Source organism: Pipra filicauda, unplaced genomic scaffold, assembly GCF_003945595.2.
Source record: "Pipra filicauda isolate LSUMZ 115617 unplaced genomic scaffold, ASM394559v2 scaffold31_size4109673_pilon, whole genome shotgun sequence".
Lineage (NCBI taxonomy): Eukaryota > Metazoa > Chordata > Aves > Passeriformes > Pipridae > Pipra > Pipra filicauda.
This window is the reverse complement of record NW_024104443.1, coordinates 3,142,906-3,158,182: the sequence shown is the minus strand read 5'-3', so window position 1 is coordinate 3,158,182 and position 15,277 is coordinate 3,142,906. Positions and strand designations below refer to the sequence as shown.

General features: G+C 37.0%; 1 long non-coding RNA gene across 11 annotated transcripts in view; it reads left to right on the top strand.

The window, feature by feature from the left end:
• LOC113986870 overlaps positions 1-15,277 on the top strand; it is a 126,344-nt gene that overhangs the window by 96,867 nt on the left and 14,200 nt on the right. For all 11 annotated transcript variants that reach the window (XR_005564420.1, XR_003540293.2, XR_005564424.1 and 8 more), the window contains one exon: positions 14,049-14,101. This is a non-coding gene — a long non-coding RNA (uncharacterized LOC113986870). The remainder of the gene's footprint in view (positions 1-14,048; positions 14,102-15,277) is intronic.

Below are 15,277 nucleotides of genomic sequence, written 5' to 3'. Positions count from 1 at the left end.
ATTTTCATTTGCGAAGCCTAGCCATGTTGTTGTATGTTATCAAAGAGGCACTACTACCATCTCTGATTGGCTTGGCCTTGGTCAGCAGTGGGTCCATCCTGGAGCTGGCTGGCATTGGCTCCATCAGATAAGGGGAAAGTTTCTGGCAGCTTCTCACAGAAACCACCGCTGTAGTCTCCTCTGCTACCAAAACCCAGCCATGCAAACCCAATACAATCAGTTAGTTCAATCCTAAGCCCTTACATATTGCTTTACCCTCCATTACTTTGTACAGCATTGCTGTACTCAATGAGCAGAATTTTATGAAAACCTGAACGTGGTTTTATATAGGCTTATGTATGTATAAATTGGCTTTATGGCACTCAGTCTGAATTATATCAGTCAAGAAGGAATTAGAGTCTTTTTTTGTTGTATTATAGCAAGAAATCTGAAGGTAAATGATACTAATGATGTAGCAACACTTGTGTTCACATGTTACTCTCAAGGTACAAGTGTGGTTTTGTTGTATGTTTTCTTTTATTCCTTTCTGTTACAGAGTGTCATAAACATTGTTAAATCAAGATGTTTTTCTTCAACATTTTCTCAAGCAAGATAAGGTCACTTGTTATTATAATTGTGCTCCCTGATAGTGATAAAATTCCAGTGTATGTATGTATTCTATATTGTATGTATCTTATGTGCTGCAACTATGTTAGTCAGTTGTATCTATTACGTACATATATTATTCCATCTCCTCTTCAAGCTGCCTTAAACCATTTCACAATGATCCCAATCCCACCAGAATCAATGAAAATATTTTCACTTGATTTCATTAAGTTTCAAACCTGATCGGTAGAGAACCTGTCTAGGGCACCATAAGGACCATGTTTTCCTTCACAACCAGTACATTTAATTTTTTAGTTTCTTTTTCATTGTCCCTTCTTGTTAGCTTTAAGTCTTTGTAGCTCTGCTTTCATAAGCTTCACAGATTGTACAGCAGAATGAATGGTCCTTTGATCTACACACTCCTTTGATGTCAGTCTCAGCCTTCAGATCAGATCTACCATCAGCAGAGGAAAGGAGAATATTCATAAAAGCATTTATACTTATGCAATATCCAGGCAGAATGCTGTCTGGAAATGGGAGATACTAATTTCCTAGAAGGATGAGTTGTTTCCAGACATGAAAATCTGAGAAGTTTCTGGTTGCCTACCCAAGCTTGCCTGCTGCTCTGAAGTGTCTGAAAATATCCAGAAGATCTCTGAGAACAGCACCGATGTGATCAGCCAGCACTAACTACAGGAGAAATGGGGCAGGAGGCTGATGGAGCAGCAAATAGCAGTTGGCCTCTGCTTGCTTTGCTTTAACCAGGATGTTCGCTACTCTGATCTGGTCTTTGAGGACCATCAGTATTGAGACCAAGGAGAGAAAAATAATGGTCCCTCTTACCTTCTATGAAGTGCCATCTCAGCTCTCTGATGAGCTAAGCCATGACTTTCCTTTGATCTGGGACTGTCACTGGGTGATGAAGTTCAGTTTTGCCTTAAAGACTGAGAAACCTAGACCTAATTTTGTGTCATGGAGTCTGCTCATGGTCAGTCCTGGCTAGCTTTCTCCACCAACAACATGACCATGGCAAGTCTGTTGCAAATCTGTGGGTCAGGCCAGGCCATGAGGCAGAGGGGGTCCAGTCCTATGGGACTTCATGCTGAATTCTTAACACCCATGCTGTCCCTGGAGGCCATAAAGATATTTTTGTCTTCTGCTGCTTTATCCATGGTTGTGTGTGCATAAAACTGCTTTAAAACAAGTAAATCCAGTTTGAAGTGTTGGGGTTTCTCCCTCCTTTGTCTCTAAACTTAATTTTGAAGGGTTCCTGAAGGAATTAGAATGAAGGTTTCAGACTGACGACTTTGGGGGTGGGGGACTTGTGTGTTTTGATATTTTGTTTGCTGAGGGCGTTTTTGTTCTGGTTTGGTGAGTTTTTGTGATGTCTGTTGTCCCCTAGAGGTGGAAGGTTCCTCAAACCTAGGACACACTTTTAAAACTATGTCATCTTTACCCACTGACTGGAGAAGTTTCTCTTGAAAGTCTACAGCAGATTCTGAAAATCCTCCTGTAGTCTCTGAGAAAGTGGGAAGTGCAGAAAACATAATGCTAGTGGATACCTTGAAATTCAGAAATTGTCTCTCTTTTAAATTCTTGATATCAGATCTTATTTTAAAGATTACTTTACAACTAAAAAAGTAATTTGATTTATTTTCTGTCCAAAGTTCAGTCATTAGACTGTATCCAGATCACACTATCTACCTTTTCCTTGCAGCCATAAAGACTAGAAGCTCTCAATATTTTTTTTTTTAATGAAAACAAAAATGTCTTTTCTGGTCTTTTCCAAATTTCTTCTTTTCACATAATCAATTGGTTTCCATAATTGAGCTTTTCTTAAGAGTCCCTGAAATATTGTCCAACACCAGCCAAATCATGGAGTCACACAAAACACAAATTAGGCTCTTAGTTAAAATCTGTATGGATATGATCAATATGGACAGATTACACATTGTAATCTCTGGCTAAACCACAGATGAAGTGCTGCACAGAGATCAGCTTGCATTCCCTGGCCACACATAGACCAGGGGATAAATCCTACTCCCATGGGATAATTGCTCTTAACAATAGTGTCAGGTTGCTGGAGACGGTTAATAACAGTTGGCCATGATGAAGAAAACAATAAGGTCCATTTAGCTCCATATGCAGTCCAGAAGTTCTGGGGAATGTGTGTCATCCCCGTCCCCAGCACGCCTGCACCTCTTCTCTCACTTCAGGAAGCAGTTTTTCTATTGCCATTGAACTCACAGAGCATAGTGATATTGCTACACAGGGAAGGAAAGAAATGTCTAAAATTTCTAAAATTTCTAAAATTTCTACAATCCAGCAAGATGAGGGGTATATTGGCCAGAGAATAAAGTGAAGTATGAAACAGAGGAAATCTGCAGTAATTATGTATGATACAGGCATATGGCCAGGGTAGACACAGTAGCTTCATTTCTAGATTGTCTGTAGTGGGAAAATGTGATTTTTTTCAGAAAGATAAAATCTAGATTGACTATAGCACAGGTGTGCTGCCAGCAGAAGGAAAGAATCATCCAGTTTTTCCAGATAATTCCTTCTGTCAGTTAATCATGACAATTGCACAGTGAGCAGCAGAACTGAGATTTCCAATGAAAAGGAAGATTCAACTTCACAAGGATTTTTTTTAAAGAAAAACATGTAATTTTACAGATACATGAAGAACTGAAATTATATGGTTTTCCGAAAACACTTTAAATGTTGAAGAAATAAGACTGAAAAGATACACACACCCCCTGTGAAACTTCTTAATTCCTTTTTTTGCTTGTTGTTCTGATTCCTTTATTATGGAGGTGGGTCTTAATAAGGATGAAAGTGCTTGAAGTCTCCTCTTTATTTTTCTCCATGTGTCCAGTGTGATTTCCTTGCACTGTATGTGATCATTTTCCTTTTTCAGAGGCTGAAAACTCTTCATAGTGGACATGTCACTGGAAAGAATTTTTTCCATCTACCTTTCTGATCCCTCCACAGTTCCTTAACATATTGGTCTCGGCTCCAGACCTATTATATTAAATGTCATTATATGGGCACTAGGAAATACAACTATACAAAAATAAGAAATTATTTTTCCATCCAGAATTTGAGCTGAGTTTTTTATTCTATAATTAGGAAAGCATGCATACTGTACATATAAGAAAAATAAGAGCAGATCAAGACAAATATAGCAAAATTACATTATTTTCCTTCTTCCCTTCCTTCCCCTTCCTCTACAGCACTTTAGTGTCTGCAAACCATTTGGGTCAGAAAATTATAGATGGATAAACAATGACCTCTACTTCATAAATGTTTTAATATCCGTAGTTATGGTATCACACTCAGAGATTACATTATACTAAGTATTCTTATGTGGGTTTTTGCAGCCTGTTGTACATTGACTCTGCTTGTAAACATGAACAAGAACAGAGAAATGGATCTAAACACAGAAATAATAAAAATCAGTATGAATAGAATGCAGGAAATATTATATGCTTAGACTTCAAAAAGAGAAGATTTGGGGGAAAAAATGCTTTGTTTTTCTTCCTCAAAATTTTACATTTTAAATTTTACAAGGCAAAATGACATAGTCATGTTATCTTGGATGTATTTTCTATACCTGAGTTCTTGCAACACCACTATAAAAAGAATGAGGTTCTAAAATAACTTCAATGGAATGCTGACTTTTTTTCTTTATTATGGCCCTTTTCACGTCAACAGTATTAATTGCATGTTGCAGTGTCTGCTTCCTCCCAGGATGAGACTAGCAGCTATGTGACATTTAAGCTGGAAATATCATAATTGTTTTTGGCTAAGGGGAGAGCAACTTGATGATGTGACAGGACAGATGTGTTTGTCAAAAGCTTTTCATATTATAAACAGCAAATATTGAGACATCTTGTACAAAAATGTTATCCGTATTGAGTAAATACAAATAAGTAAGGACATTGCTGAGCAGCTACCTGGCAGATGCATCTGCTGTTGCAAGATGCATTTTGCAGAGCCCCATGTTCCATTTATTTGAGGATGGTCTCAAACAGTCTCTTCCTGAGACAGATGTGTTCTTCAACAGCAGCAACAGCTGCTAAGCAAAAGAAGATAAAATTGGAAATCATCAAGGGGGAGGTTGTTTTTCTTTTTTAAGAAGTAACACAGTAAAGCACATTATAAAAATAATCAATGAGCTAAATTAAGCAAATTTCAAAATATAGTACTGTTTCACCTGTAGTAACTAAAAAAAAGAATATTAAGCTTCCCATATGAATATGCTACCTACACATTTTTATTAGTTCATCGCTACTGACAAAACTCTAATAATTGGTTGAAAAGCATCTATCAATATTTATAGTAAGAGCACTTTCCAAGAAGGAGCCAATAGCCACTTTCAGTCTTTGGTGACTGAGTCTGTGCTATCATTCCAGAAGCTGCAGTGCAAGTGCAAGCAGAAAAAGAAACTCTAAATATTTTGAGTCTCACGAATTGGTTCCCTTGGAGACAGCATCATTGTGGTGGGCTACAGCAGCTGCAGACCACAAGCCCTTCCAGTGGACTCAAGCTTGAGAAGCCTAGAGTCCAAAAAAACCACTGTGGCCTGTGGCCTGTGATAGGTCCCAAATCGACCTGAGTAGTTACAGCAGACTAGATCCACCTCTTAGGATCAGGGCCCAGATCCTCCTTGAGTTCTGTATCTCAGCTAGGTGCCATGCGTCCTGGTTGCCATCCTCATCTGAACTGTAGATCTAAATTTAAAATAAAAAAAAAGAAAGGAAACATCTTTAACTGCATTCTTTTCTTTCTGGTTTCAGCCCTGGCAGTTGAACTCAATTGCAATCTGACTAGATCCAACTGGGATTTTTTGCCAGACCAGGAGGAATTTATCCTTCTCTACATCCCCTTAGTGCAGCAATTGCAATAAAATCAAGAATTGATAATGAAGACTGAGTCACAGGTACCAAACCCAGGCAGCACACACATACACACAGAATAATAAGACTATAAGGGAAATCCAGGTATCAGGTGAAAAAAAAAAAAAAGAAGTCTTGGGGTCCATTGCTGGTAGATTCTGGAGAAAAAGTCACATTCAGCATGAGGTTCAGATGTAAATCAGCACATCTACCATGACAGTATCTTAGTTCTGCAGTCAATGGAAAGAGTTAGATGTCTTTGGAGTTGATTTAAAGCATCTAAATTAAATGCCTAAAGCCAAAATGTGTGAATACTCCTGAGAAGAAATGAAGTGATTTAAGATTGTTTATATTTTCACTAGGAAACACCAAGCTACTCATTTTGCCAGTAATTTGTAAATATTAAATGGATGGTTTCATATTCTGCTAGTGAAATACTGACAAGGAGAGTTTAGCAAAGGAAAAAGTAGTATTAGGAGCCTAGGATCATGCATTTGCTCCTTTCTTATCTGACTTTCATGAATGCAGTGCAATTTGTCCTTTTTTTTTTTTTAATTTGAAAGTTTGACAAAAATCTTACCTTACAAAATTAAAGGCAAACACAAGTAATCTAACAGGGCTTAGCTATCGTTCAGGTAGCATATTTAGATGCTACAAGGCAATGGGGAAGATGTAACAGTGGTCCCATTTCAAGGAGAATGATTTCTCCAGGGGAGACAAAGAGATTCACTATTTCTTGTTTCTCATTCTAACATCCTCTTTTCATTTCTGTCACACTTGGCATTCACACTAGTTAGCCTAAAACTTTGACTTTTTTTTAATGAAGTGTTTGTGTTATAAAACCTGTATTCAGCTGAAAGAATCTCTAAGGTCATCAACACCTGTGTCTCTCTTTCTTGTCTTTTTACTTTTTTTGTATTTTGCATTGAGTAGAAACTCCTACCTGCAAGGTAAGTTTCTCATGTTTTGTGATTAACATCCAGAACTTGCACTTTTTTGAAGGAAGAGTATAGGCCTTATGGCTGCAGTCCATTAGCAGTCCATTAACAGTTTCTCAACATACTTTGCTCACAACTTATTTCCTTCTAGTTGAGACCTGACTTATAATGAAAGTATTGTCACGGAGGACAGAGTGTTCGTAAGTAAACATAGATCAGTTTGCCTGGTTTTCTTATACATTAGCATATTGTGGGAGATAAATAGCTCGATGAGCTAACACATAGGGAATCGATCCTGAAGAAACCTCATAGCCACTTATTCAGTTTCAATATAGCATATTAAACTTGCTTTTCAAAGGCAGTCCTAACAGCCAACAAAAATGTGCTTGAATGTTAAGTAACAAAAAGATTTCAGATAGAGATTAACTACTGAATTTGCAAATAATTGCAAATTTGCAAAAAAATCTCAGGCAGATAACTTGCATATTTTCAAATAAGGTGCTAATTGTAATGCAGTAGGAATTTGAAAGCCCAGAACTGAAAGCTCAGAACTATGGACAGTGTGTAATTGTATTTCAATAGATAACATGAAATTAAAAGGAAAAAAAGAGTTAAGGAAAATGGAAGCTATTAATTCCATCTTACCCGATTAAATGAAAAAAAAAATGAATTTATGGCATTCCATGTTTATATGTAATGGCTATTAGAAGTTATAGCTAAAATTTAATTATTTTAAAATATTTTCTTGCATGTTCTACCTTATTTAATTGTTATCTAACAATTAGAGCTGATTCCTGAGCAGTTCCAGAAAACAATTATTATCCATGGCATTCCAGTCACTAGTTACTACTTTTACTGAAAGCATTACTGTTAATGCTTTTGTCTTAATAAAATTAAAAGTTTAATTGAGAGTTTAAAAATCTTTTGTAAAAGTGAAAATATGTAGATGCCTTTAGTACTTGCCACGGGCCAGTTTCCAAAGATAAGGCAGAAATAGCCCTACTTTAGATCTGTGTGATAGGCGAAAGAAGATTTAAAGTTGGTTGCTGCCAAAGAATCAGCGATTTAGACTTGTTTGCATTCAGTGTGAGTAAAAGGAGGAAAAGTTCAAGTAAAAATACAGCATATACATCATGTTTTCGAATTAAAACTCTCATGGGCAGAGAGAACTGTAAGGATACGTTTGAGAGGAATGTTTAGAATTAAAGACATGAATGAAAATTAGGGTTCTATATTTACATAGAATCTGTAAGACAGAAAAAAAATTGTGATTACACAAGAAAAACAGGCAACACTATGTTTTGGATGCTAAGCAGAGAAGTGACAGCACCATACCCTCCCCCCCACCAAAAAAAAGTTAAAGTGGGATAGCAAAGAAAATTAATTGCAATAAGTATGAAAGAGAATTTTGTGTACGTAGCTGAAAAGTTTAAGACACTGGAAAGAGTTTAATGGTTTCATTACAGAAGTAAAGAGAGAGATAAAAGGATTTGAAAGACCAGCACAGATCTTTTTTTTTTTTTAAAGTGCACTGGTAATGAAACAGATCCTACAAACTCTGGAATTCTATTGGCAAAGAGTTGTAATAAGGCTATTAGTAGACAGGCATCTCAGAAGCAGCCAAAATAATTTCTATTCTCCACTTGGAAACAACAAGGATGTTCTTATTACATAAGAATATTCTTTAATAAGGTTAATGAGTACTTTCCAGTTAATTAATAGATGTTAAACAATATCTGCCAGTAGGTCTGAATAATTTTGACCCAAGAGTCCTAAAAGACCTGGCAGGGGAGAGCACTCTATCACTGATGTTAACTTTCAATAAACCTTGAAGTAGCAGAAGACTGGGAGAACACTGCTGCACCGATATTCAAAAAGGGCAAGTGATTCTACCCAAGTAACTTGAGTCAGTAAGAAAAATAACTCCTTTGGGAACCAGCTGATAGGGAATTAAAGGACATCTCACAGGTGATTAGGGAAATGAATTTTGACAAACAGACCTAACTTCTGAATAAAAATACTACTATCATGTCACATAAAAAGCTTTTCTCCTCTCCTCTAACAAACCCAAATGAATAAATGGTAAATGGAAAATAAGGATTTTCTGCTGGGACATGCAGGGAAGAGGAAGTGTGCTTGTAAACATTTTCATTGAGCTAAATCTAGCTCAAAAATTGCTGGTGACATATTAAACACTGATGAGGACAATCAAATAAAGTGTTCAGTATAACACTTGAAAAGAGGGATCTGTTCTGGTGTTTTAATACAGATATATGAAAGTTGCAGTGACTACAAAGTATGAGACTCGAGGCTAGCCAATAGGGACTGAGAAAAAGATCTCAGTGTCATACTGATCTTCAGTGTTTCTGTGGCAAGGAAAGGGTCGTGCTGTCCATGCAGCTATAGCAATATATAGAGTTAAACCAACATCATATTACTTTAGTTGTGGGGTTCATTCAAAGAAAAGTTGCAAAGCCAAAATGGGAGTAGAAAAGAACCCTGTTGCAAACTGAAAACAACAGACTAATATGAGAAATTAGACAATATCTTTTGCCAGGGAGACTGATAAATCATCAGACAAATTACAAAGGTAGGCTGCAGGATCTCCATCTCTCAGATGAAGACTAAGTATCTATTAGGAGATATGCTTGAGCTAAACGTAACTAAGTGTTTAGGCAAAGAGCAGAGGTCCTTGAGCTGTGCACAGGAAAGAGCAATTGAAATGTATGGCCTGTGATTCTTGGAAAGTTGTAGTGGTGTGATCTGATGAGCCAAGACAAATTTAAGCTGTGGGAATTTGTGGGTCAATAATAGTAATCATAATTGTAAACACATTTGCAATTGCAATTGAGATACATTTTGAATTTTATGTTATGTCTGAAATTTAATGGAGAGACAGAACCCAGTAAAGTGGGTTATTCTATGGGGAAAAGAAACAAGATTTTGGGGCACAAAAGTTATCCACATATTCTTCCAAGGTCCTCGAGAGATATGGCTTCTGCGTCAGCTTAGGAGACAGTTGATGAGAAGTAATTTTACCACATAAGATTCCCTGACATCTTATGGTGTGGTGCTTCTCCCGTAGTCCCTGTAATGAGCCTCTTATGCTGGTTTTCTCTCAAATATGCCATTTCCGTGGAGTCTCAGAACTTGCACTTGCAGGTGGAACCTTTCTGCATCCTCTCATGGGTGGGCAGATATGAGTCCATCACTTTCTGTCCTTTGTCTACAACTTAATTGACTATGGTATTTCATCTAAAAAGAAAAAAGGCTGCTTATAAAACATCTGTGGTAAGGCTCAAGATCAAAATTTCTCAAATACGTAAATTACAGTAGTCGTAACCTTGTATACATCTTCTCCTTGACCTACCTGCTGCCTTTTTTCTTATTAGCATCCTCTCTCTCCCTCTCTCTCTCTCTCTCTCTATCAGCTTCAACATTTATAAGTAAACCTTGATTCCGTGTATCCTGAAAACAACTGTGAGGAGATTAACCTTTTATAATTACCATAGTTATGAAATTGAGTGCACTCCTCATGTAGCTTCAAGACAGGGACACAGAAAAAGTCTTCAATGGGGCATTTCTAGGGAGAAGTTGTGCCAAAGCTGTGCAGTGGATACTGAATCACAGTGGAGTTATTCACAGTTTTACTCCTCTGCTTCCCTGGAGCATCCTCTCTGGGGTGCAGGAGAAGGTCCGCACTATAGTTATCCCTACTGCATTTTTCTTGCCTTCCTAACAAGGGTGCAGAAACCCCAAAACATCCTCCAACATGCTTAGAACTACCGTATCATCTAATTCTCTGCTCATTTTAGAAGAACTGAGTTGCATATTTTGCTGATTGTTTTGTAACTATTCTAAGAATACAAACTCAATGCACACAACTGCAACACAGTACTGTAGATTTTGTAATTTCCAAATGCATATTCTTAGTAGCTGTATCTGCCTTTTAAAGGACTGATCAACTCTTACCATGCACATTTACTTGCCTTTGCAAGCATTATTTTTTAGCTGACATATGGAAGAAGGTATGATATTAAAAAGAAAATGTATTTTTCTCATGGTTTAGATGAAAATTGTCATGTTTGCATAAATTTTGTAATTTTAATTGAATTTTTCTATGCCACACATGTGTTGAACATTTTCACATTTTGCTCTTTTTTTACATGACTTTGTGTTCCCCACCCTGCCCACCCTGGCTCTTGCTGCAAAATTAGTTGTATAAAAAAATAAATTAATCTGTGAAAGAAGACTTCTGAGAACAAACTAAATAAAAATATGGTGAAGACTGGTTTTCAAGGCATTGGGATTTTGATTCTTGTTTTCACATTACTCTTGAGATGTTGTCAATGTCATTGCTCCCAGAATTAGTTGCTGACGGTTCACCCCAATAGGATTACTTGCACACTTAAAGTCAAGCAAGTGCAGAAGTGTTTGCAGAATCAGGCTCTTTAATGAGCATCTATACACTTGACTGCAAGAGCATGGGATGAATAATGAGTCATCAGCCCTCCGAGGGCAGTGTAGATCAGCTCCATGGCTGCTACTGTGGAACGTGGCCAGACACCAAAATTGCACATGTCCTTTTCTCTTCAGTTTCCTCTCTCTTCCTCTCAGAAGTGGGGCCCTGACACTGTGACATTTCTTTTGTTCTCTGATCATTGTGTTTTCAGACACCTGTAGGATTTCTCAGAGGAGATTATGGGTGGTCCGGTTAATTAGTTTTTCCGTTTGACATCCTGGTGCATCAACCCGATTGCTTTGTAAAAGGAAGTCTCAAAAAATGGCTCTTTTTGGATAACACCTGGAGGACATCAGCAACATCAGAGCCTTTATAAAATGGACAGTGTGGGCACACAGAGCAGGAGAGCTAACTCTGATAGTCTGTACTTTCGGAGAACTGAATGTGCCTGTGCATCTTTCCACAAGCATACATTTTATTTTTGAGGATGCTAACTAGGCACTGATCTTTTGTGAGGAAGATGTTCACTTAGCTATGAAGCAGAAGAGGAGTGGCTTACATGTCAACTGGTCAGCAAAAGCTTTCATCCTAATTTCTCTTGTGACTTTTTAGCTTTCGAGATTGTGAATATAATATTTTCTCCTGAAGTATTACATACAACATCCTTTTTCAATTACCACACCAATCAACTACATTCCCCACCTCCGACTTCCTTCATGAAGTACCTGATCCCCAAGATCAGTGCAATCCTAATGGGGCACATTTAATCATGTATTTTATAATTCAAGCTTTACGGCACAAACTCACAGCAAGTGGTTGCTTGTACATGTTATGTATGGATAGGATTTAAACTGTTTTGTATTTCAAAGAAATTATCCAATGTAGAATTAGTCTTTGGCTAAATGTACGCCATAAATATGCAGGATGACATGTTACAGATGAGTTGATGCTACATTGGAAGAATCTTATTTTCTGCACTGTCTAATTTCTTACTGTATGTCTGCAGTGACCTGATGTTGTGAGCACTTAGCTGGCATTGGTATTTTACCTTCTACCTCCACAAAGACAAGGAAAAGTCCCAACATACACAGCTCCCAGACATAGCAGTTATTTGCAGCTTACATCACTCTCCTCTGTGGGCTGGCTGCACTGACTTAAAATGGACTTCAATAGGGTGGCACAGATATTTGCCAATGGCTAATTAAATTAAGGGCTCCATCTGGACTTATGGATTTAACTCAGAATTTCCTTGCATTTATGATTTCACTGTGTAACAACGTAATTATATAAATCTGTTGTCATATCTAAATGAAGGACACAGATATAATCCTTGAGTATGTTACATAAACCCACACATCTTCAGTTCCTAGAAATGTAAACCCACTTTCATGCTTTTAAAAAATAGTTTTTGCTTAATAAACGAGTTTATTTTACCTGTGCCAAATATTTTTTTGATATTTATAAAATATGGCCTCTGAAAAGAGTCTTATTTTACTTCAGGTACAAAACACAAATTATCATCCTTAACTTCTAATATTTTTGGGTTTTGAATAGATATTGATTTTTCAACAGAACAAAAAGGTGTTGGCTGTTATTTTCTTCTGTTCATGGTTTGTGTTATATGTAGGGAATCTTTTACCAGTAATATTCCTAAATAATGGGTTCTGGGCATGCATATGATGGCATATTTTGTTAACGCATGAACAGAAATATCCCAATCTCCAAATCTCATCTATTGCAACCTTTAAAAAAATACGAATGCTCCAGAGGGAACAATGACTGTGCCCATTGCATGACTTGCATTACCGATGATAACTGAGCAAAAATTAACTTCATGTCATGAAAGTGCAAAGCAAAATAAATTAAATTATTTGTATCAAGTTTGGCTGTATCTGCTAAATATTTTCTAGCCATTCTAAGAGAGAAAAACAGAAGGCAAACTGGCAATGAATAAAACCAATAATGGTCAGTAGCATGTGTTGCATGTTTTTTGAATGGAAAGTAACTTATCACATCTGAAATAAAAGCTGTTTATTCTTGTGTTTCACTGTGTGTAACAATCCTTGCAATTTATCTGTGAAAAAGTGAGAAACTGTACCTCCATTAGCATATGAATACTTGACACATCAATTTGGTTGTACAATAACAGAGGAACATTTGCTATTGCTGTGTGCATACAGATAAAGCAGCCATTTTGAGGGGAGAGAGGGAAAAAATAAAATAAAATGGTGTGGGTATTTAACCCATTGTTTGTCTCGGTTTCACATGGCAGTTTTGATCAGCATAGCCGGGCAGAGTGACTGGAAATTCCTAAAAAAAACAAACCCAAGCATGCAGGTTAAATGCTGATACAAAAATGTGTTAAATTTGTATTCAGATGGTAGTGGATGAGACAATAAAAGAAATGCAAAAAAACAGTCCAAAATAAGTAATTTTGTTTGGTCTTTTAACATGTGCACCTGGGATGGGGTGGTAAAGAAATTAGGAGATTTTACAGAAATGAACCATTTCCTAGATACAGTCTTATTTCATGGCAACAGTATTGTGGGCCTTGGGTCAGATGTGTGAAACTATTTCTCAAAGAAGCTGCATACATAATTGAGGCCCTATGAAGGGTTCTCAGTTGAAGTTGCCAGGCTACATTCATTTCAAAAGCAGAGCCATTTGTTATCAAATTTAAATTAACTCTCTCAGCACTGGGTACGTAGTTGGAAGTGTGGCTTTGTAGACTGTATGTGCTGCCTGAGAGAGGAGGAGTGGTGCCTGCTCACTGACTGTAGCGTTATTTTGCAAAGAATGGAAATCTTTTCTGTATTTGGGCCTGAAAAGCAGTAATCTAAGAAGGTAGATTTCTGAGAGGTATCTTTATGCTTTTTTCTGTCTTGGAAGACACACTGATCTGTTTTCTCCTGTTCTTTTCTTTCACTTAAAAAAAAAAAAAAAAAAAAAAAAAAAAAAAAAAAAAAAAAAAAAAAAAAAAGAAAAAAGGTAATGATTTCAGCTTTAATTTTGGAATAAATTAACAAATCAATATTTGCTGATGTTTCTCCTGGAAGCACACTGTGACTGCCTTAACCAGTTGTTTTTTTTTTTTCTTTTGCTTTAAATGGAGCTTTGAGTGTTTAAACACATAGATTAGCAACTCAAGATATTTGTATTTTCCAGATCAACGTGGATTGAAAGAGCTGAATGTGATCCCCTAGCCTGTATGTGGACTGGTAAGAGATAAAAGACTGCACTAATTGTTATGATTTTTTGTTTATTTCCTTGAGTGTCCCAGTGTGCCGAGTGCTTGTCAAGCAGAGGAGAGATATCTGTGCCCAAAGGAGCCCACGTGGCTGTTACGCACAAGACGCATGGGATTTGCAATGCCATCTCTTAAGTAGCAAAGGGCAACTGCTATAAGCAAAGAGCCAGAGCCACAAATGTCCATTCACCATATCAATCTGTTTTCCCTGGGCTCTTTTCTTCCCTGTAATTGCTTTCAGTAAATACTGTAGCAGTTGAGTGCTAATGGCAAAATATTTGTTGAAAGTAAATTTCATATGCAGTGAAGAATTCTGTTGGCTAGAAACTTGGTACCCACTCTTGGTGGAGATGTTGGACACTCCTGAGCTTAGCAGAAACATATGTGCACTTGAAGGTAAAGTGATTTCGCTCAGATCCATGAGGATTACTCCCTAATCCTCACTGAAACGAACCACCTTTGAGCCAAAAATAAAAGAACAGATAGAGCACTTTCTCCAGCTGAAGGCAACTGATGAGTTCAGTGTAAGTTTTGTAAGTAAAGAAGTCACAGAGCAGAGGGGGGAAAAAAACCATGCTAAAGATAGCATTCTTAACTATCTGTGCTTTTACTTCTTGAAACAGGAGATTAGGGCATTTAATCTACATTCCTTCACCAATATAAGATGCTGATTTGTTAGAATCAAGTCAAGCCTGTTGTAACTGTTGACGGGTGTACTGGTAAGACTGAACTTATTTTTGCACTCTCTGGTTTGAGAGAGGACTTTGTTGCAGTAAAGACTATGGCAATACCACCAAACAGCAAGGTGACACATTAAAACAACCTTTCTTCTAAAAGAGGAATAAACAGCATTTTATTCATATATGTAAAGATGTTTCTCATTTGTTTAAGCATTTAGCAGGTGACTATTCCTAGTTGCCTATCACATTAGAGAATGATCCCTTGTATAATCTACAAATGTCTTTTGAAAAAGAAAAGGAAAAGATTAACTGATTTAAAAAGTGAGGAGAGTAAAGTTATACAGCATAATATTTGCCCTTTGATTTTTCTAAAGGAAAATCTGTCCCTTCCAACTCTAAACATTCTGTGATTCTGTGATATCATGTGTGTATGCCCCATGCTGCCCTGGATAATATTCTAAATCTAC